The sequence below is a fragment of the Lathamus discolor genome, chromosome 3 (genome assembly GCF_037157495.1).
Source record: "Lathamus discolor isolate bLatDis1 chromosome 3, bLatDis1.hap1, whole genome shotgun sequence".
NCBI lineage: Eukaryota > Metazoa > Chordata > Aves > Psittaciformes > Psittacidae > Lathamus > Lathamus discolor.
In genome coordinates, this window is record NC_088886.1 from 75753838 (window position 1) to 75774825 (window position 20988).

A 20988-nucleotide genomic window follows, 5' to 3' on the forward strand; every position below is an offset into this window, starting at 1 on the left:
TGTTAACTTTTTAATCATAATGCTTTCATGCCAAAATAAACAAAAGAATGCATTTATCTTTCATTCCTTCTAAGCTCAATGTTTAAGCTTAATTTACAAATAAAATCCTTTATCCCATAAAGTTTATCAAAATAATTTAGATCTCATTTTGTGCTATTAATCATGATTTTTAAACAAACTTTCCTCAAAGTCTGTATTTTATTTCTATGAACAAATTCAGAAATCATTGCTTTCTACTACAGAGACAATAACTACTCTTGGAATAGAAATGACCTTGTTAGGATTTCTGAAATGACGTTATGCTGAGAAAACGTGCAAGAACTACAATTGCTCATTTCCAGGTATTTTTCAAAGAAACACAAGCAGTGTCTTTATTCATGTTTCTAACTAGAACACCAGTTTTCATTCCTATATTATTTTACATGTTAAAACTTAATCTAATAAGGTATTATTTTTCCCCTTTCCCCAGCAGCAAATTTCTAGTGATCCATTTGCTCCATTCAGAGTGAATAATCCATAAAGAATCTACCCCCAATCTCTTTACTGGAGGAATTAATTGTGGGCTACTTAGCTGACTGCAGGATACCCCTGCAGCATTGCTATAATGGGGAAAAACCACGGCACTGTTCTGTGGATTCACTCTAACATGCCAGACTTAAGTATATTCATTAATACTACTGTCTACATTTACTTGTGTACTCCATCTGCTCTCATTTGCCTTACCTTTTTTTCAGCCTGTTTGGAAGTATCTTGTTTACATGTGATAGTATTTCCATTTTCTAATGCCATCCTCCTCCCAGCTGTTGTCCCAGTGTTATTTCAGCCCTGACTTTTCTAAATATCACAACATAAAGGAGAGTATTTCTGAAATTTTATTTTTATATATATATAAAATATACATGGCATAATATATATATGTGTGTATATATATGTATATATATTATTGCCATCCACTGAGTACTTCTGTGTTTTCCAGTCAAAGAACACATATTCCCTCTCCATCTTTTTCTGGCTACAGTACATACTATAACTTAAATTGAAAGCAAAGTGGCTATTACAGACCAAAGGCAACAGTCAGCTTCAGGAACTTTGCCCTGAATTTGATCAGGTTCTGTAAAAGTGGATGAAGTTTAATGCCAAAATATCCACCAAAGCGTATCTTTAGACACTACCTGGCAAAAATAGTGTCTTAGACTTCAGACACTAGAAATAAATCACATACATAATAAGCAACATTTTTTTAACATATCAAAATAATACCTTGTAAGACTGTAATACAAGCCCCAAATAAACCAAGAAAACATCTTTAAATGGAATTCCATTGACTACATACAAAGTGCATAGAGGTAACACTGTTTCTTCTTAGCTTTCATAGAACTGGCTGAATGTCCCCATGCAAAGAGTTGTGGTCAATGGCTCAATACCCAGTCAGAAAACAGTAACAAGTGGTGTCCCTCACAGATCAGTGTTGGGACCAGAATTATTCAACATTCGTCAGCAACATGAACAGTGGGATTCAGTGCACCCTCAGCAAGTCTGCTGATGTTACCAAGCTGTGCAGTTCAGTTGACATGCTGAAGGAAAGGAGTGCCATCCAGAGGGACCTTGACATGCTTGTTGTGAATGCTCCATCCCTGGTGGTGTTCAAGGCTGGGTTGGACAGAGCCTTGGGTGACATAGTTTAGTGCGAGGTGTCCCTGCCAATGGCAGGGGGGGTTGGAACTAGGTGATCTTCAGGTCCTTTCCAACCCTAACTATTCTATGATTCTATGATTCTATAGTCCATTCTATGGTTTCCAGAAACAGACTACCTCTTATGATGCATTTGGCCTAATACCACACAGATTTTCTTCCATGAAGAGCTTTGATACATGGCCTTTGAAGAATTATTTTTTTTTCCCAAAAGTTAGAGAAATAGTTGCAGCAATCTTTTTATTCAAACCTGATAAAACATCTAATTATGCTTTAAAAAAGGAAGAAAATAGCTCTGCACAAGGCAGCATGAAGTTGTGTAAGATTGCCTGTATGATTTGAGAGATATCCGAGTCATGACGTATGTTTGACACTAACTATAATCAAAATAAATCCACAACTAAGAAAAATTGTAGGGGCAGAAATATTAAGTAAAAACTTTCAAACAACTGCACAAGAATAAGTATTTAACATTACAATGTAAATAAAGGTTAGGATAGTTTGACATCATCTAGGCTGAATAAAAGCAGAAATATCACGAGCTTTTCAGACTTGATACTTAGATAATGATAACTTTCACATTTTAGAAGCATAGAATAGTTAGAATTATAGAATGAATTAAAGAATTATATTATCTTCTTCTATTTTTATTCTATTCCATTTCTTGAACTTGAATTCTATTATAGAATAAACGTAAATAATTCTATTCTAATTATTCTATTCTGGATAGACATGTAGAATGGAATATAATTTTGCCTGGTTGCTCTGAGCGCAAAACACAAAAAAACCCAAAACACACTTTCAATTTTAGTTTTTGAAATTACATGGGAAAGGGTAATTTTCTAAGCATATGGTTTTCTTTAGAAGTTTAATTTGTAATCATTGGCATAGTTGTGACCCTTCATAAAGGAACTTGCAAATTATCTGCAACCTCAGTTGTCCATGGATTAATTCCAAGTTTGCCACTCATTTTCTATGTTTAAATTATTCCAAACGTGCCAGCAAAACTGTCCCTAGTTCAGCAAAATTCAGTTTGAATTTGCTTTTGGATCACTCAAGTTAAGGCCTTTGTTCTTTCCAGGAATCTGCAAAGTATAGATTTAGACTGCAAAATTTAGTAATCCATTTTTACTCAGTCATCCAATATTCCCTAAAGCTTGCTCCCAGTAGAAGAAAAATAAAGAAAATAATCAGCCAGAAATTGAAATCTTTAATAAGTTTCTCTTTTTCATTCAAAAACAGAATTTTATATATTGTGAACTATCATACCTAATCGTCACTGTATGATTAAGAGGATAAATCAGTGGATTTGTGCAAAGAATAAAAATCTTACCAAGGTACAGTATTTCTATTCTTCCACTCAACTCCTACCATTTCCCTTAAAGAGAGTACATTGTCAAACATACACATTTTCGATGCTTGGGAAATTTCCGAAGAGAAAAAATTTAGGCTTTATAACTGTATATCTGCCTTACTGCAAAGTTCACTGTCCAAACACAATCTCCTTCATCTTTCCCCAAGGTCACACATTCCCAGAACACTGTGTCAAGTATCAGTGGAGGTAGAATGAAGGGGGTGAAGGTTTTAGCACTGAAATGCTTAAATCCATCTGTAGTTTAATTATGTCTTGTATTTCCCCAGGGAAGAGTGAAATCCGAGATCTAAGTGAACTTGGCCCTACTTTTTCAATTAAAAAAACCCTCCAGAATGTACAAGTTTCCTGATTTAATGTTCAGCTGCCCAGTAACAGCACATTAAGGCTGCAAGCCTGTCAAGATACTGATTTTATTTCCTCTTTTAATACTTTCTGGTTATTTTATTTATATGGAAAGCACAATTCAAAATACTTCATCTATTACATCTGGCTCAGTAAAATATAAAATGCACACGTTTGTGAAAGACTGCCTGTCATGGGAAAGACAGGAACTGTTTTGAGTTTAAATAATTCATGTTAAATGGTCTGATTATTTAGGCAAAATTCTGAAAATCTCTGGGATTAAATGTAGTCTCTTACTCCAGAAGGGTTCTAATTTTGGACAGCCAGAAATCAGTCCAGCATAAATACTGTCTTTTCTCTAGATCAAATGTCATTAATGCAAATTTAAGACATTTCCTTAGGAACTGTCACTCTACTGCTCCCAAACTATCTACCTTTTGAATAAGACATTTTTATATCTATAACAGACAACATCTAAGTTACTTCACAAAGGAGATCAAAGGTCTATGGGTAATAATTGCACTATTTACTAGTTTAAGTAAATGCTTTAATTTGTGAATGCCATTAACTTCCCTCAAGCTGTGATATAGGTACATAAGGCAGAGCACAAGGAAGCATGGAAGCTTCCAGGAACAGAACCTTATCACCTGGCCTTATAAATAGGCCTTTTTTATCCTGCCATTTAAACACAGAAATACAAGAAAGCTCTCAAAATAGTGGTTTGGGTTTTGTTTGGGTTTTTTTTTTTCCTAAAGAAACGATGTGTATAAAACTCTGTGTGTTCTCCTTGCAGTCTGTAACCTCTGGAGCCAGGTCTTTTATGCATGTATATATACATTTTATATATATATATATATTTTTATTTAGCAGTCTCTTTAATGCCTATTTCTAAAGTTACCAGAATGTTTAGAAGCAAACATTTCTTCAACATAGTTTTTACCTCTAACTAGCTAACTGGAAAAGGCAAAAGAAAAGTGTTTTCGGTAGTAGCCAAAACCAGACAACTTAAAAAAACAGCATAAAGTGACATTGTATTGACCATAAAAGTGACTTATTCACACTGACAGCCCAGGAAATGGAAATGCACTCACAAAAACGAAAAGGGGGAGGAGGACAGGCAAAGGATGTAACTAAACAGAGGAATGAACAGCAGGAGAAGGAATGTGCATATTCAAAGGCTGAATTGAGCACAGATTAAAATTAAAGATAAAAAGATCTAATTAAACAAGATAACAGCACTTCTGGTACAAAATCAGACCCTCTTCAGTTCACTATACTTCAGAGGCAACATATTTGCCCTCTGATATCTAACTACTATAACAGTGATTTAGTTAGGCATACCTGCAGCATTGTCTCCCAGCTGGCAGAGTCAGTGAGTTCCCTTAGAAAGTATTTGATTACATGGGCTATTCTGCAGCTGTCTGAAGAGAATCATGTTTTCTCATTTACTCTGGTGTAAGTATGAAGAATGAAATAAGCATCAATTCTATCACCTCTGCTCTGACGTAAACTAAACAAAGAATGATGTTACATGCCCTAGCTTTAGAAGTCTCAGCGTCAGTAATGTTCTGTCATTCAAACTGACTCCTGCCAGGGTAAAGCCTGGCAGTGTCACAGTAACTTAATAAAAAAGGGAGGCAGTCTACTGTGGATTAACAGCGTGCAAACATTATTGATTGACTGAAAGCACAAGATTTTGAAATCTCTCTCCCTGCCCCAACTTATCTCCCTCCTGTGTCCTACAGAAGCAGCCCTAATAGTCTGTATCAGTCCTGAGGCTAGAGACTCCATCAGATTCCTTCATCAGAACTTCAAAATTCCACTGTGTTACAAAAGAATTTTTGTTGGTAACCTATGTATCATCATTTAGCATAAATGTTGATTTGCTGCTGCACTATTCCAATGTCTTAAATTCCCAAGTGAAAACTGGGAAGTGAAAATTGGGAAGTGAAGATTTAGAAAAACAAAGGTCTTTGTTAGCTTTTATGTTGAAATATTGTATGACCCAGTGTCAGTTTCAGATTTAAACTCCCATTTTGGTTCTGTTTTTATTAAGGTTGCAAATTCTGCTTTGAAACCACGACTAATAAGTGAAAACTTTGTTCTGTTTTGAAATCAAAACAAAAAAAACCCTACCAACATTAATAAGCCGATCACAAGAACTCGTTGTAGACCTCTGTTGCCTTTTTACTTTCCTTGTCAACTCCCTTCACTCGTGCTTTAAAACTGTTTTCCGTTTCCCAACTTAGCTCCTGGACCTATTTAATTTTTTCTCCTAGTCAGCTAACACCTGGCACTTCTTACTTTTGCCATCCTGTCTTCAATCATCTTCTCTTATGACACAGCTCCAGACCCTAATTTCCTCCTCCACTGAGTTCCCCTTCTTACCTAGCTCAGCCTGGGCCTCATAGTCATGATATCCATCACCTGACAACTGGGAAATAGATATATTCTGGGAGGCAGAGAGATGGTGAGAGTATACCTTGGCAATAGCAGTCTGCAAGTAATTTTCCTAACAACTTGATCATGCAGTGCAGAGCACCTGATGCAACAGTTCATGTGAATTACAAACTCTGAAGAGAGATTCTTAAAAATTGCTGCACTTTTTATTGGAATACTGGATTAACCTACATCAAATCACATAACTACTAGTGATACCTTGATGTAGAACTGCCCTGGGTTCATACAGGCTGGGCTTAAAGCACAACAAGAATGACTGATGGTTTTGTGGCTACTTCTACTACCCATAAGGAAAAAATCCCCAAATAAAACACATGATCCAACATTATCAGCTTATCACAAAGGACCTACTGAGAGCATGATTTAAACTTCAGTTTCTATCTCAGAGAAGACTGATTCAAATAGGAATAAAGAAAGAAGTCAGTTATTTATTTAGATGTGGCAAATCCATTAGTCTAGCATTCCATATCCCAGTTGAGGTATATCTCTACTCCATGTATACAGCCTGTTTTCACTATGACATAGCTTTCAACAGGAAAAGGATATAGTTTGCTCCTGCAAACATATTTTTAAATATAGACTAAACCAAATAACTAGTTTACACAATTTCATAAATCTTAAAAAACAAAACACCAAACCCACCACATTCAAAACTGTACTACTTGGACAGAAACTACCTGTTTGTAGCAAAAATATAGGCCATATAAACCTATTTTCAAACAGGAATACCTTCAGCATCCTAGTAACAGCTACTCTCAGAACACAAAAGCCACACTATAAAACCAACAAAGCAGCAATATTAGTTATGGGTTTAGGAACACAGCATAGGAGTCCCAACTTTAGCATTATAAAACCTCCAGCCTGTCTTTTTTTTCTAGAAGTTTGGACTGGAAAGGTATAGTGTATGCTCTTAATCTCAGCTGTGCTTACTGACAGATAGTCATGTATTTAGAGGCCAATTAGTTTACCACAGCCTTCTCTAATGGTCATTTCAGTGCTGTACATTTGTTAACAAGCCAGCTGTGTGTAATTTCACATTGTACAGACTACTCGATTTCACTAAAGTGGACCTATCAGTTACTGAAAATAGAACAGGCAGACACAGAAGGAAACTGCCTGCCACACTGATGCCTCTTTTGACTGATTTTGACCATACCTATTAACCTTTTGTAAACTCATCATCACATAGCTCACATTTTACACGTATACTATCAATATATAAGTTTCCTGGCTTTGGCAAACAAGTTCAGAGCACCCTGTCTACCTTCCTAGTTGGAGACACCACAAACATTTTTACTGCAGTGCATGTATGAGCTTTAGACCATCACACAGGTTAGAAATGTTGTAATTACCAGTAATCAATGGGATTGCACCCAGATTCAGACTGCATCAGATTATCGCCCTGCAATTACTTAAAACCAACATAAAATAACACTGGCATAGAAAAGAAAGGGTCATATACCCTTTATCTCCCACTGCTTATTCTAGTGGCAATGCCATCTTAAAGTTGGAGATGTCCCTGTTTATTTCAGGGGGATTGGCCAAATGACCTTTGAAGGTCCCTTCCAACCCAGACTGTTCTGTGGTTGTATAGTTCAATGATTCTGTGGACCTAAAGCATTCATCAAGTGAGTCTTAGAGCATAGAAAACTTCAGCCTCATCTTTCTATGCTACCTTTTCTCTGACTGATGAAAGCATAAAACATTGTCCAGAACCTCATTGTATTACAGACTGTACAAATACAGAGAAAAAGATTGCTTTTCAGCCAAACTGGAAAATGTTTACAGAAAAAGCTTCTGCATTTCATAATACACTTCTGCAGACATTTCTGTGAAGCATAAAAACTGTACCAGCTAAATATTTCCTTCACAGAATACTTGTATTTCTAATGTACTTCTGCAATTGCTATTTTCAATGTGATTGTTTTAAAATCAGATCTTAAGGAATGGTCTAGTTTCTGGAAGAAGGCTGAACCTTCTTGTGCCCAGATCATATCCTGAATTAACATGTTCAGATGCTTAGTTTTATTTTGTCAGTAAACAGTAAATCAAATTCACCAGTTAATTTCAGAGGTATACTTAGTTATGAATGGCACATATCATGGAAGATAGCAACAATACTAAAGGAGCAAAATGAACAGCTGTATTTACAGCAACAAGAAATAATTAAGGAAACTGAACAAAGGAGTTGTGAGAGAAAATTAAAAGGACTAAAAATAAGCCTATTTTGCTGTGAAATAACTATGAGAGGAAAGGAACCACACAATTTCCCTTATGGCTTTGTTTCATTCTGTCCTCAGGGGCACTCTGTCCCTATTGTAAAAAACAGTTTCATAAGAGAAACACACATGAGTAGATAATTTCTCCCTGTTTTTTAAGACAGTCCTCTCAGCTCTCAATGCGAAGACCCCATCAGCTTCTTCTAGTTGTTAGAAAATATGACTGTTCAGAATGTATGCCAAAGAGCATTAGTAAGTACTGGAGTTAGACATATTTTAAACAGCTCAAAAATTGTGAGATATGAGAGTCGTATAATTCTTGAGGCTCCTAAGATCTATTGATGTTGTATTTTGGGTTGTGGTATATATTTTCTTGCTCCTGTACACATGCTCTGACTCTGGCAGATATTCCCACAGCATACTGAATGCACAAGACCATAATGGTTACAAAGCACTTCAAGCAGCTATGAGTTTATTTTAAAATACAGAAGAGAGTTATTGCCAGAATCACTTTTTTAAAGTAAATGCAGATGTTAAAGCAGATTCCCAGAATGTGGAGATGGTGTTGAAGTTTTTTTTCTAAGAGATTTAATATCCACATTTCCAGAAATTATCCTAATCCCACTGATATTATCTGTGAAGCAACCTGAGTTCTCTGCCCTAAAAGTAACTCAAAATGCATAGTCAGAAGAATAGCGTAAAGGGTATCAGTGTCCCTCTACTTGAGAACAACCTTTGTGCTAGTATCTGCTCCTGTTTATACACTTGGAAGGGTTTTTGGAGAAACATGTAAACAGTCCTTGAAACTAGATCTGGAATCCAGTAACTCTCCTTCTGTAACTGTTGGTCTGGTGTAGACAGAGGTGAGATTTTAAACTCACTAAAGGCTCTGGACATGTTCTCTGAAAGCGTGTTAGGAAGTTTGTTCTTTTACAACTTTATTTCCTAGACACTCTATCTTGGAGCACTTTTCCCCCCAGTCTCTTAAAATTTTATTTCTGACAGAATGTCTGCCTCCTTTTTGTACACTCTCCCTCATTGCCCTGTAGGTCTGACAACAAACCCTAAATTAGATACCAACAATTTATAAGGTTTTAACATTAAACTTTCAAAATTAGCTCTCTGACGAGGTTATGGATAAATTCAATGCCATTAGTTGTTCTATATATCCTGAGTCAAGAAGGTCATAAAACTTTCATTTACAATTATTCTCCATTTAGAATATTATCTGCATGAGTAACAACTGAGTTTTCATTAGCAATATTAGTAAATGTGGGCACTGCATAAAAAAGCTAAATGTACTTTAAAGGTCATAAAATTACTCTGGACAGCTGAAGTACGTTAAATCTCCAAATTACAAACTATGCAATGCGCAATGTAAGGATAAACATAAAGATTACTGGAAGTCAATTTAAAACACACTTAGAATGTTGCGTTCCAGCATGAAAGTTAGGAAAATTTCAAAGAAATGGATTTATCAAAGCAGTTGCCCACATGGTTACTTTTTAATGAACTCTTTCACATGGGACACACTTGACAGGAGAAAGGGCAGGAGCAGAATGTGTTTTAATCATTTTTACTTCCTCACATTGCTCTGTGTGCATTTCAGACTAAGTCAACATGTTTAAAAGTCTCAAATTCAGCTTAAACACATATATATACTGTGGATCTAGATACTTTCTGCCTTAACAATCACAAGCTCTCTCCTAGTAGACTTAAATAACAAGCAGAAGATAAAGAGCAGAAAAGGTTTACAATTTTTCCGTAAGTATGTGCCTAGCAATTCCTACAGCCTGCCTTTGCTGTTCATATCTACACTGACAGCTGGACTTCCTGTCTTTGCATCTGGCCATAAGACATTCAGGAAGTAAGGTTTATATCTTTACATGTTTTCCATGAAGTACTTTGATGACTAATTTCTAGGGTATTGAGTCACTCCTTTCACATACTGCTCTCCATCCAAATTATTACTGTTCTCCCTACTCCACTCTTCCCATCATTACATGTCTTTTCCTCATTTAAATTGCATTTAGATATTCTACAAATAGTTATTTAAATTTTAGTAAACTTTTTTTTTTAATACAAGATAGTAAGGATCACTGTTTTTAATTATACAGCTACTAAAAATGATGCTTATGTCAATTCTTCCAAGTAAAATATGAAAAAAAATCACCAATAATATTCTGGGTTTTTGGGGGAGTGGGGGTGTTTGTTAAAGTGGCATCACCGTAAGCTTCATTCACTACCCTCCTCATTGTTTACAGTTTCTTGAGGGTTTCAATATACATTGTGAGTGAAATTGGTGTATAGTAAAATCAGCTTAATTTTATTCTCCTAAAATGTTCTTGTAATTCTCAAAATATTAACTGCTTCAAATATTACTTTTCAAATGCCTTAGAAGGATTTAAAATAGCATGGCAGACCACTCTGAATCAAGCCTCCATTTGAGCTACTGTAGAGGAGAAATTGTTTTAAAAAACAAAAGCTTTTTTCCAAACTCCAGCTATTGATCAAATTTAACATATTTATCTTTAGGATGGCTTACTTTCAAAGAATTGTCTTGGAGCTCAAAATACCTTAGTTTGACATTCTGACAACAAAAGGTTAGTTTTGTTAGTAATCACGAAAGTATATGTATAACAATTAGTTCTACAGTTTGAAATTTACAGAGAAAAAAAGTCTCCCTTTTTGCAGCATTCATTGCTGGACTTTGAATCTAAACATCTAACTCCTCCATCTACCACATTCTAAAGAAAACATACCAGTAGGTCACCATTGTGCCAGCTAAAGGAAAAAAAAACTCTCACATAAAACAAAGTCTGTACAAAGTACTCACCAAAAGCCTAGCAACAGTTCTTGAAGAAAGAATTCCTGAATCAGTGCTGAATAGAATCCTCCCCTGCTAATTCACATTGAAGGGGTGTGGTGTAAAGCTACAAAGAAAGGATTGCAACCTGATCTTCCTAGAGCAGGCCCTTGCTGGATGATTAATCAGCTAGTTGTTGTTCTTGCTTTTTGTGTAGCACAGGGGTTCAGTCTGGGTGGAAGCCAGGGATCTGCAGCAGAGTCAAGGACGCTTCCTGTTTAAAGTTTTCTGATCTGCGTTGTGGTTTAGAGCAGCTTTTTTCTAAACAGTGCTAGTTAAAATTAAAAGCACTTTTAAAGAATGAGAGTCTCATCCTTTAAAAGCATAAGATATGTTATTCATTATACATTTCAGGCTTTGATATGGCTCATGAGAATGCCATACTCATTGCCTATTTAAGAGAAATAGGTTGTGGCTTACTTTTGGGTTTGGGTTTTGTGTGTTTTTTAACTAAAGCCACGCTACTCAGTCTAGATCTGGGCTGTATTCAGCGCAGTATCTGGAGCTGAACTACAAAAGCTATTCTGCCTTCAGCTAGAATATACTATTTATGAATCATGCTAGTATGTGTGCTAAAACTAAAGTTAATCATCATTAAAGTACCATGACTGAAGACAAGGAAGAGACTCCAGCAGCAAGACTGAGAGACCTTGTAACTTGTGAATGTAGAGACACGTGACCAGAATCTTAGTCCTGGAAACTAAGGATGAGAATTTCCCAGTGAATTAAACAGCAACAGAGACAGAAGTAACAGCTGAAGAACAGTAATTACACAATTAGTAGCTCTAACTTAATTGCAGTTATTTCTGATCAAAGACAAAAAGGTGAGTTAAGTTACTTTCGTTAGAGATCTATAATCATCTGTCCATCACCATCCTGAAATAGACTGGAAGTTTCTCACAGTCAGTTAGCAGATTAACAATCTTGGAAACAAATGGAAATGCTCATGGCAGCTTCTTAAATCTCCTGTCTGCTATTCCTGACGGTAAGAATGTGTGTAATAATTTTCAGGGCAAAGCCAGTAGTCAACTGACTCTGCCCTGTGTTAGCCAGGTCAGTATTCAAATGGATTAACCCTCCTGAAATGGACTAGAAGCACTCACAAAGGGGCTGTTTAAAATGCTGGAGGTGGACTTCTACCATACTTACCACCAACTCCCTGTTCAGATAAACCAAGAAGCAGCCCAGGAGAAGTCAGTTAAAAGGAAATGGCTGGTCTGAAATTTGTGCAACATCAATGTATTTTGGGTGTCCATGTGTTATGAATTAGTATGTATCAGTGCTATCCATACATCAGCTTGAGGGTCACATATAAGACAGCCCAAAACAGGTGTACTAAAATGACATGATAATTTAAAGAAATCTTAGTCTGTACATTTACAATAGAAACAAAACTAATTAGATTTGTTTTAGATACTTCTTCATTTACATACTTCTTCATTTTGCTTTTGTTAGAATACATCTGTGTGGATGAACAGAGATAGTTTCAATCTTAGTAATTTACAGATAAGCTGCTTTCTTTTTAGTCATACCAGATACTGAATGGTCTGAATTTATCAGTCCATGCAAATATATTCCAAGTCTAGGGACCTGACCTGGTCAAAACTACTGTAGGGAAGATGTAAGAGAATGCAATACCTTACTTTGATTAGAAGCTAGGTTAAGAGATCTTTGGTAAATAATAAAACAGGATAAGAGTAAAAAGACCTCCATGTGCAAAAGGGCCATATATCCAAAAGAAAATTTCAAAGGAAACAGTATTTCATTTTAAGGTGAACATTTTTGCTTTCTATTCTGTTAATGCCTCTCCAGTTCCCACATGCAGTCATCCTAATTTAGTTTCCAGGAAGGTCTCTGCACTCCTTTGCATTATAGCTATAACACAAAAGGCTGCAGTTGAAACTGGAATCAGAGTTTTAAGATGGAAACAACACTTATTTGAACCTTTAGTGAGATCAAAGAATTCCATTCAGCTATGACCTGGCCTAAGCAATCACATTAATCTCAGGCTTGTCTTGAAACCTGCTGATAGCTTAAGACAGTTGTCAACAGTTAAAGGTCCACAGTGAAAGAAGTCCCTACAATTCTAAAAAACATTTTTGGTTCCTTATAAGAAGGGGCTTTTGTGATAAGCAAGTTGAAATTTTAGCACTAAAACTAGTAACTGAAAAGCACTTCTCCAAAGTCCTATGGGGGTCTAGAATCCTCTCAAGATGTAAAAGTTGAAATCACAAAACTCACCAACCTAGCTTCTTAGGATGTCACCAGACTAGCTGGGGTTATTTTTATTGACCTTTTTTCTGTTCTGAAGAACCCAAAAGTCCTTAGGAATTTCTAACCTTTGAGTATGTGACATTATGTTCTCTCTTCATGTTTATTTATAGCATATGCTACAAGAACCAATTGCCAATACAAAGATGATAATTCAAAAGACCATAATTTCACATGACTTCTGAGGTCAAGTCTCACAGTCAAACTCTGGCTAATTATGCAATAGTAGGAACTGTGCACATTATTTAATCAGTGTGAGAAAAGACCATTTATAGTCATCCTTAGTTCTGTCTGTAGCAGTCATTTTCTCCTTAGTAGATGGTGCAGGGCTGTGTTTTCAACTTTAGTCTGAGGACAATGCTGATAACACACCGACGTTTTAGTTGTTGCTAAGTAACATTCACTCTGATCAAAGACTTCTCAGTCTCATGTTCTGACAGTAAGGAGGGGCACGGGAACCTGGGAGGAAGCAGAAACAGGACACCTGACTCAAAGCTAGCCATACCACAGCATGTCATGCCTAGTATATAATCTGGGGAGGGGGAATTACTTGGAAGGCCAGGTTGCTGCTCAGGTTGGGCTGGGTATTGGTCTGCAGGTGGTAAACAACTCTGTTCTCTCCCCTTGTTATTTCCGTTATCATTATTATTGGTGGTAGCAGTAGTAGTTTTGTGTTATACCTTAGTTACTGGACTGTTCTTATCCCAACCCATGGGAGTTACATTCTTTTGATTCTCCTCCCCATCCCTCTGGGAGCAGGGGGAGGAAAAGGGGGGGAGTGAGAGAGAGGCTGCGTGGTTCTGAGTTACCAGCTAGGTTTAAACATGACAACAGTGTATACATCAGCAGGTTATCTACCAAATTCTGCTTGTTATTCACTGATTATACTGGCATGCAGCAGTGGTAGTGCAAGCCTACTATTCCAGCCCCCTTTACATGCTGCTTTCTGCTGGGCTATTTTGAAATGGCTCGGGTTTGAGAGTCAAGGGAAAGTCCAGAAAGCATTTATATGATTATTCTTCTATAGCCAGAATAGCTTTACTCAGAGATTACAACCCCAGAACATCACAGATTGGAGAGATTCAGAAAAGACTCAACAGGAAGGTCTGAAGAGCAGTACACAAGACCAGTGCTACTGAATGCATTCCTGATCATTCATATAATCAAGAAATTTCACAAAGAAATTTGACATGAGCACAGTTAATATTGCACTTCCGTCAAAAAAGGAGAAAAAATTACTTACAGCTCCATTTTTCTTGTCTTCTGGAATGTCTGTCATCTTAAAATCATGCCAAGACTGAAAGGGATGGAAGACAATGAACTTCAAATTCTAACTCGCCTGTACAGTGCACCTTCATTTGTAAAAAGTGGATGGCCTTTAGCAGAATATTCTATATTAACCATAGTGCTAAATGCATGGTATTTAGAAATGAAAATGATTCAGAAGTGTCCAATCTTATTATTGTTTTACTGTACTAGAAGAGAGATAAAGCAGCACAAACCTACGTGAAAAGTTTTATGTGTCTATATATAATACTCTGGGTTTTTGAGTTTTATCATTCGTGAAACAGGATTTACCATGTAACACAGCTGGAAAAACAGAAAAGCATTTGTTCACACAAGCAGTTCTTCGGGTTATAACACAAATGCCTCCCTCAGTGAGGGTGTGACATTGCTTGGCCAACAAAATAGGTATTTGCTGTGTTTTGTTGCCCCCTACTGATGTTGCTTCATTTTTCCACTGCTTAGTTCTGTAATGGGAATTTTCATAGAGGCATGAGCTTCCTGTCTCTTGCCTTCAACAAAGTCATTACTTAATGCTTCTGCTTAGTGCTTGAATTAGATGAAAGAGCATGGATATTTTTGAATCCCCATAAGGAACCAGATAACAAGCTTACAGGAAAAATACCCACCATCATAGTCTGCTTGCCTCAGTGAGTTTAAAGTCAGAGCTAGTATGTAGCAGACACTGTCACCATACAGGGCAAAAGCTCCCAAGGTCCTTTTTCTTCACACAGACACTAATCATCTTACACAGTGCAAGGCTGTTGCTCTTGCAGAATTCCAAAAGCACTGAAAGTTGCTGTTTCCCATATACTGTGGCACAACACAGTGAACATTTACAGGAGGGGACGGTCACGTACCTACCACAGACTCCATGTTTGCACTATAAGTAGTCAGTTTTGTAGTTAAGTGTTACATTATCTTAAAATTAGCTGATCTTTTTGAGGCCACTGAAGTGTACACCTTCTTTTCCAGCTGACGACATCTGCATGTTGATGACATAAAATTTCAAAACCTCAACCAGGTTCTAAAAGAGGAACCTAACTTCCTGTCCTGGTTTTGACTGGGATAATTTTCTTCCTATTACCTGACACAGTGCTGTGTTTTGCCTTTAGTTTGATAATAAAATAAGACTTTTGCAAAATGGCTGTATTGTTGTTTTATATCTGTTGTATTATTTTTATTGTGGTATTCATAGCATTTAATATTTGAAACTCACCTAAAAATACATGAAAGGAAGTGAAAGTGAAGGATCTTCTCCAGTGAAAGGAAAACTAGAACCTAACAGCTGGCCCTTGAAAACCTGTCTCTATACACTTCTCTTTTCCCCCTTATTGTTCCTCTTTGCTGTTTTTACATAAAAACCATGGCTATCCCATGTCCTCGAAAGACTGAAATGAGATTGTACAAAGAGGGTGACTATTGTTGCTGATAGCAGAAATTTTAGTTAGTACAATGAGGAAACTCTAAAAACACAGGCTTTATTTCTGTCCTCACTTCAAAGCTGGTAGAACCTTTAAATGATAGACTAATGCATGTTACTAAGGCTGTGTTGTGGTTTAAGCCTAGCTGATAAATCAGAACCATGCAGCTGCTTGCTCACTCCCCCCCTTTTGACAGCTTGGGGCACTGACTACTGAATTTCCACTTTCCTCTCTATTGAAGGTCATAATCAGGTACTCTTAGGACTATAAGGAGTAACACAGAAATGTAATGGTCTGAAAATAAGATGTTAGTCATTGAAGACACCCTGAGCTCAGGGAATTGCAGACTGATGGAAATGTAGGAACATTTTTAAAGGGGAACAAATCAAGTTTATCATGCTTTGCACCCAAATTTATCACGTCATGTGCTTTTCTGCTTTGAAAATCAAACATTTATCAAGGCTAAATCTACCTTTCTGATTTCATAAACCCAGCTGCATTATGTTGAGCAACTTGAAATTAAACTTCTGTTTTGCCCAGCAAAAGTACACTGGTTCTACAGTCAGCTGTGCTTGTTCCTGGAGAAAGTTTCTATTCTTCAGTTATCCTTCCATGAAATCCAGGACTAAAAAATAGCTCTCTTTTTATTTTAAAAAGTATTATTTTCTTTAAAGTGAACACTCTTTATCTTCTTTGATCCCATAGAAATCCAGTACTGGCATACTAGCAGAATATAACATTATTTTGTAGATACCAGACTAAGGGGGACTAAATAAACAGTGCTCTTAGTAATTTGAAAACTGCTTAAAACAGGCACAGAAAAGCAATGCAGTTGTGAATAGGGCTTAAATTTTTGGTCTTTTCCTGGTGTCACTATCAAACTGTTGCCTCATTATCAAAGAAAGAGCTGTGATAAATTCATTTCTTATATACTTATTTCTTCATTTATCAATTTCTTAACACTAAACAAATGGGAAACTTGGAGCATACTTAGAAGATGAAATCCTAAATAATTAGTTGCTATTACTAATATTACTAATATTTTTTGTAAACTCCAGAAACGAGCTACTTCTGTAGTACAGTTACTGTAATCAGAGTACAGAGTATATTATGTAACATTTTGAATAATCTGATGATTTCAAGACTCAGTTCCAATCAAAAAACCTTTTGGATAACTGAGGAAATTATGGGGTCAGGTCAGTACTAGAAGCCACTCATTTTTAGAGCCAGAAGCTATATGAGGTTTGGACTCACTCTGACTTCAACTGAAACAGAGTAAGGGACTTACGTAAAAGCATGGTAACCATTTTTTGTCACCTTCTCTATACAAGAAAGTTTTCTTAATTCTTTTTGGTCTTTTTATTTCATGAATCTGGTAAAAATGGAAAGAACTTTCCATCATACAGCTGCATTTAGATCTGAGATAGATCATATCTGAAGCAAAACATAATAGAAGTTATTAACTGAATTCTGTTGTTACTGTTAAGAAAAGGTGCAAAAGGCTGCTTAGTCTTGTTAAGGAAATTGCCTCACTGAACAAAGCACTTGTTTTAAAACAATTTATTCCTGACTTGGCTCAGCAACTGTCTAAGTCTAAAATAGATACGGGTTAATTAAACATTTCTGTATTTTTTCTGGATTAGCTGTTTATTGTGTTTTTCATTCTCATGAGGTGTCTGTTTATGCTCTCGGTGAGACCAGTGAGACCTTTATTTACTAAGGATCTTAATAAATAAATCTCCTTTATCCACCCATGTCCTATAGTACTCATTCCAAATACAGATAGTGTCTAGAAGTGGCTTAGTCACTGGATGTCACTGTTGCAGCGCTAGCAGCTTAGCTATTTTAGCAGGAAAAAGGAGGCAAGTATACTTGTGTGTATTTTATACATTTATTATTATTAAAGGGTTGCATTCCTGCTCAGGTTGAAGTCAATGTGAATTTTATTGTAGGTTGAATATTTAGAAGTGTTCAGGCCTGAAGATAACTTATGCTTTCAGTGGAGACTATTATACATGTGGCTTTTAAGTTTTAAAAATCTGTTTCTATTTAAATTAAAAATGTGTCCCTTCTTAGTTTTTTGTTTCTGCTGCACTAATAACAGTTTAATTTCTGAACACATTTTCATATATACACAGTTTACATAATTCTGGTGCTACATACATACACATATATATACACACCAGTACTAGAATTACATACTTATTTATGTATATGTATGCACATATCAATATAAGATTTTTAAAAACTTTACAAAATTATTTTCTTGGTAGGTTCATATAAGCAATCCATTTAAATTATTAATTATTGCAAAACTAAAACACCTGCTCTTTGCCTTAACAAGCTTGAGGGAAAGCTAAACATCAAGAGAAACCAATCTACATGCTCACAGTTTTGAAAATTTAATAACTTAAGCATGTGAGTAAATAGCTTAAAAAGTCAGACTTCTTACAGGGTTTTTCCAAAACTCCTTGAAATTTATTATCCAGCACCAAAGTTATCAACTAGAAATATACTGTCGTAGTATTATTTAACAGTTTCCAACTCTTGTGTAAATGAAACAAAATGAAAATAATGGAACCTGGTTTTAAATAGACAACCACCAAACAAGCAGAATTTCCTATTCATTGGACTTTATACTGATTTCTCAGAAAGCTGTGAGCATGCCTGTACGTCCTTTGTCTTGACAAATGATGAATAGAAATGAAAGCTCTTTTCTCTCTAGTGAATTTGGCTGGAAGATGCTAGTTATGGATACTTTTATGAACAGAACCGAGGTCACCTATGCCATTTTGGGTTTTGATATGTCAGCTTCACACAGGTTGAATCCTCCTCTATGTTATGGCTGGGGAATAAATGAAGAAGGTACAGGAGATGCTCAAACCATGACATAAAGAACAACAATAGGAGTTTCACAATATGCTTTCAGAAAAGTATTTTGAGGATATGAGTAAGTGAAAGAGATGGCAACTGAGGACACCACTATCCACTGCCAGTTCTGGGAAGTCTAAGCTAGTAATGAAGCATTTACCAGCAGATGTACAAAACCTGTATCCACCCTTTAGCCCCTGCTGCTGCAGTGTCAGACCTGCTTCCTTCTGTTCCCCCTACCTCAACACTGTGCTGTACCTTTTTGCCAAGAGTGCATTTCAGTATCCTTGCTCCTGTTGTCATTTCTGATCTATCACCTGATGACTCCTAATGTCTAAACCAGAAATAGGAAAGCAATCCAAGCACATAAGCAGGAAACCCGTTTCCCAGCTTTACTGGGCTGCTAAAAAAAGAAAAGAAAGCATTACCAGCTACTGCAATAAAGACCTGCACTCCCTGAGGCTGGCTACTTCCTCACCAACTTGCTGGCTTACAGCCTGCCAAGTGTTTATTTGGGGAGGAAGAGACTTCTCTAGGAGATATAGAGAGGGCAAAAGTTTGGGAAGTGCTGCATAAGCTTTGGCTGTCTTTAACTGCTATCCAGTATCTAAGACATTTCTAAAGTGACCAAGCTCTGAAAGTGTTCTTAAAAGAAGTCATTAGGAAACTAAAATCATCCAGTTGTTCCTGTGTGACAGTTATTGCTGTGCACATGCTTATGAGAGAATGGAGTACAATTATTTACAGTGTTCACAGCTCTTAGAAGGTACAGAATGATTATCTGCCCTTTGCATGTTCCTGCTCTCCAAGAAGCTGAGAATATGTGTTTCTTTCCCAGAAGACAGAATGTTAATCCATCTTCATGTTGCCTAGTAGTAAGAAAAAAATCTTATTCTTCTAGTATTATTACAAATTTTTTTTTCCAGTAGTAGAGAATAAGAAATGATAAGCAGGTTAGACACAATCAGGCAGTCTAAATATTTCAAGAAAGGGGGAAGTACTGGATTCAAACTTGAAAAAAAACAAAGCATGTTCAAAGTCCATTATCATACAGTTTCAAAGCTAATCAGATAAAAGAAGATTTTGTACACTGAAATACCGAAGCTCATTATGTGATACCTACAAGTTGCATGTCACAGGTCTAGTGAGACTGCTCTAGGTTGGGCAGGCCCTTTCCAAACTCATTAAGTAAGACCTACCTTAGATGACATCAAATTATTCAATGGTAATGTTATTTGCTCCTTTCTTTTGAAGCAAAATGACTTCAGCTAATATGCTGGATTCAAAACATCCCTTATGGGCAACAGTTTCGTGATGCACACACAAAATGATGTGATGCAACAAAAACCCAAAACAAATTATTTGCAAGATTGTCTCAGGAGATTGGAAATAGAACATTATGCCTTTCATGAGAGTTTTCCATTTGGGCTTGATTGTTTCAAAATGAAGAGCAAACATCTGGGATGCTGACTAGCCAAAATCACTTAAGTGTGTGCCTAAAGGAAGTGTCTTGAAAAACAGAAAAACTCATAACAGGTTGCTACAGAAAATTGTTCTTACTGCTGTGTTCTTCTCATCTAGCAAGTTCAGACAAGTTGCTCTGGTAAGTAAGTGGATGAAGGAATGAAATGAAACCGGATCCACGATAGTTCTTTACTAGAATTCATGACAGCTCATGTGAAAAATCTACTAATAGTACTACTAGATGACAAGTCAGGTGGGAAATTGAGAGTGTAGTTTAAGGAAGACTGACAACAATGTAAAGATCCTGTTTCACTCATTAGAAAAAAAACAGTATTTATAAGTGCTTCTTGGGGACTAAGTATGTCCTCTGTACAGCGTAGCTCAGCAGAATTCTTCAGAATACTCACAAAAGCTGTATTTACAATGTATGGAAATCTATGTGGCTTCTATGGAAAAATCCAAATTTCATTTCCATAGAATCCTAGTTTGCTGAGTGGCAAATTTTTAAATGGCAAGAATATCTCTTTGCAATATTGTGATCACCTTCCCTGAATTAGCCCATTTTAATAAGAAAACACGTGGAGAAGGAGGATTTTTTTATAAAGCTCATGTGCTCTTGGTAAAAGAAGATTAATAATTACTCTGTATTTAATTTGATCCTCTGCAATCTCTTTCCAGCACCATACAAATCTCCTCTAGATTCTGGCAGAAGCCTGGCAG

General features: G+C 36.4%; 1 protein-coding gene across 3 annotated transcripts in view; it reads right to left on the reverse strand.

Moving 5' to 3' along the window:
* Window positions 1–11036, reverse strand: part of TFPI (tissue factor pathway inhibitor) — a 44485-nt gene extending 33449 nt beyond the window's left edge. For all 3 annotated transcript variants that reach the window (XM_065669873.1, XM_065669870.1, XM_065669872.1), the window contains exon 1: window positions 10925–11036. The gene's annotated coding sequence lies outside the window, so the exon portion shown is untranslated. The remainder of the gene's footprint in view (window positions 1–10924) is intronic.
* Between the last annotated feature and the right edge of the window lie 9952 nt (window positions 11037–20988).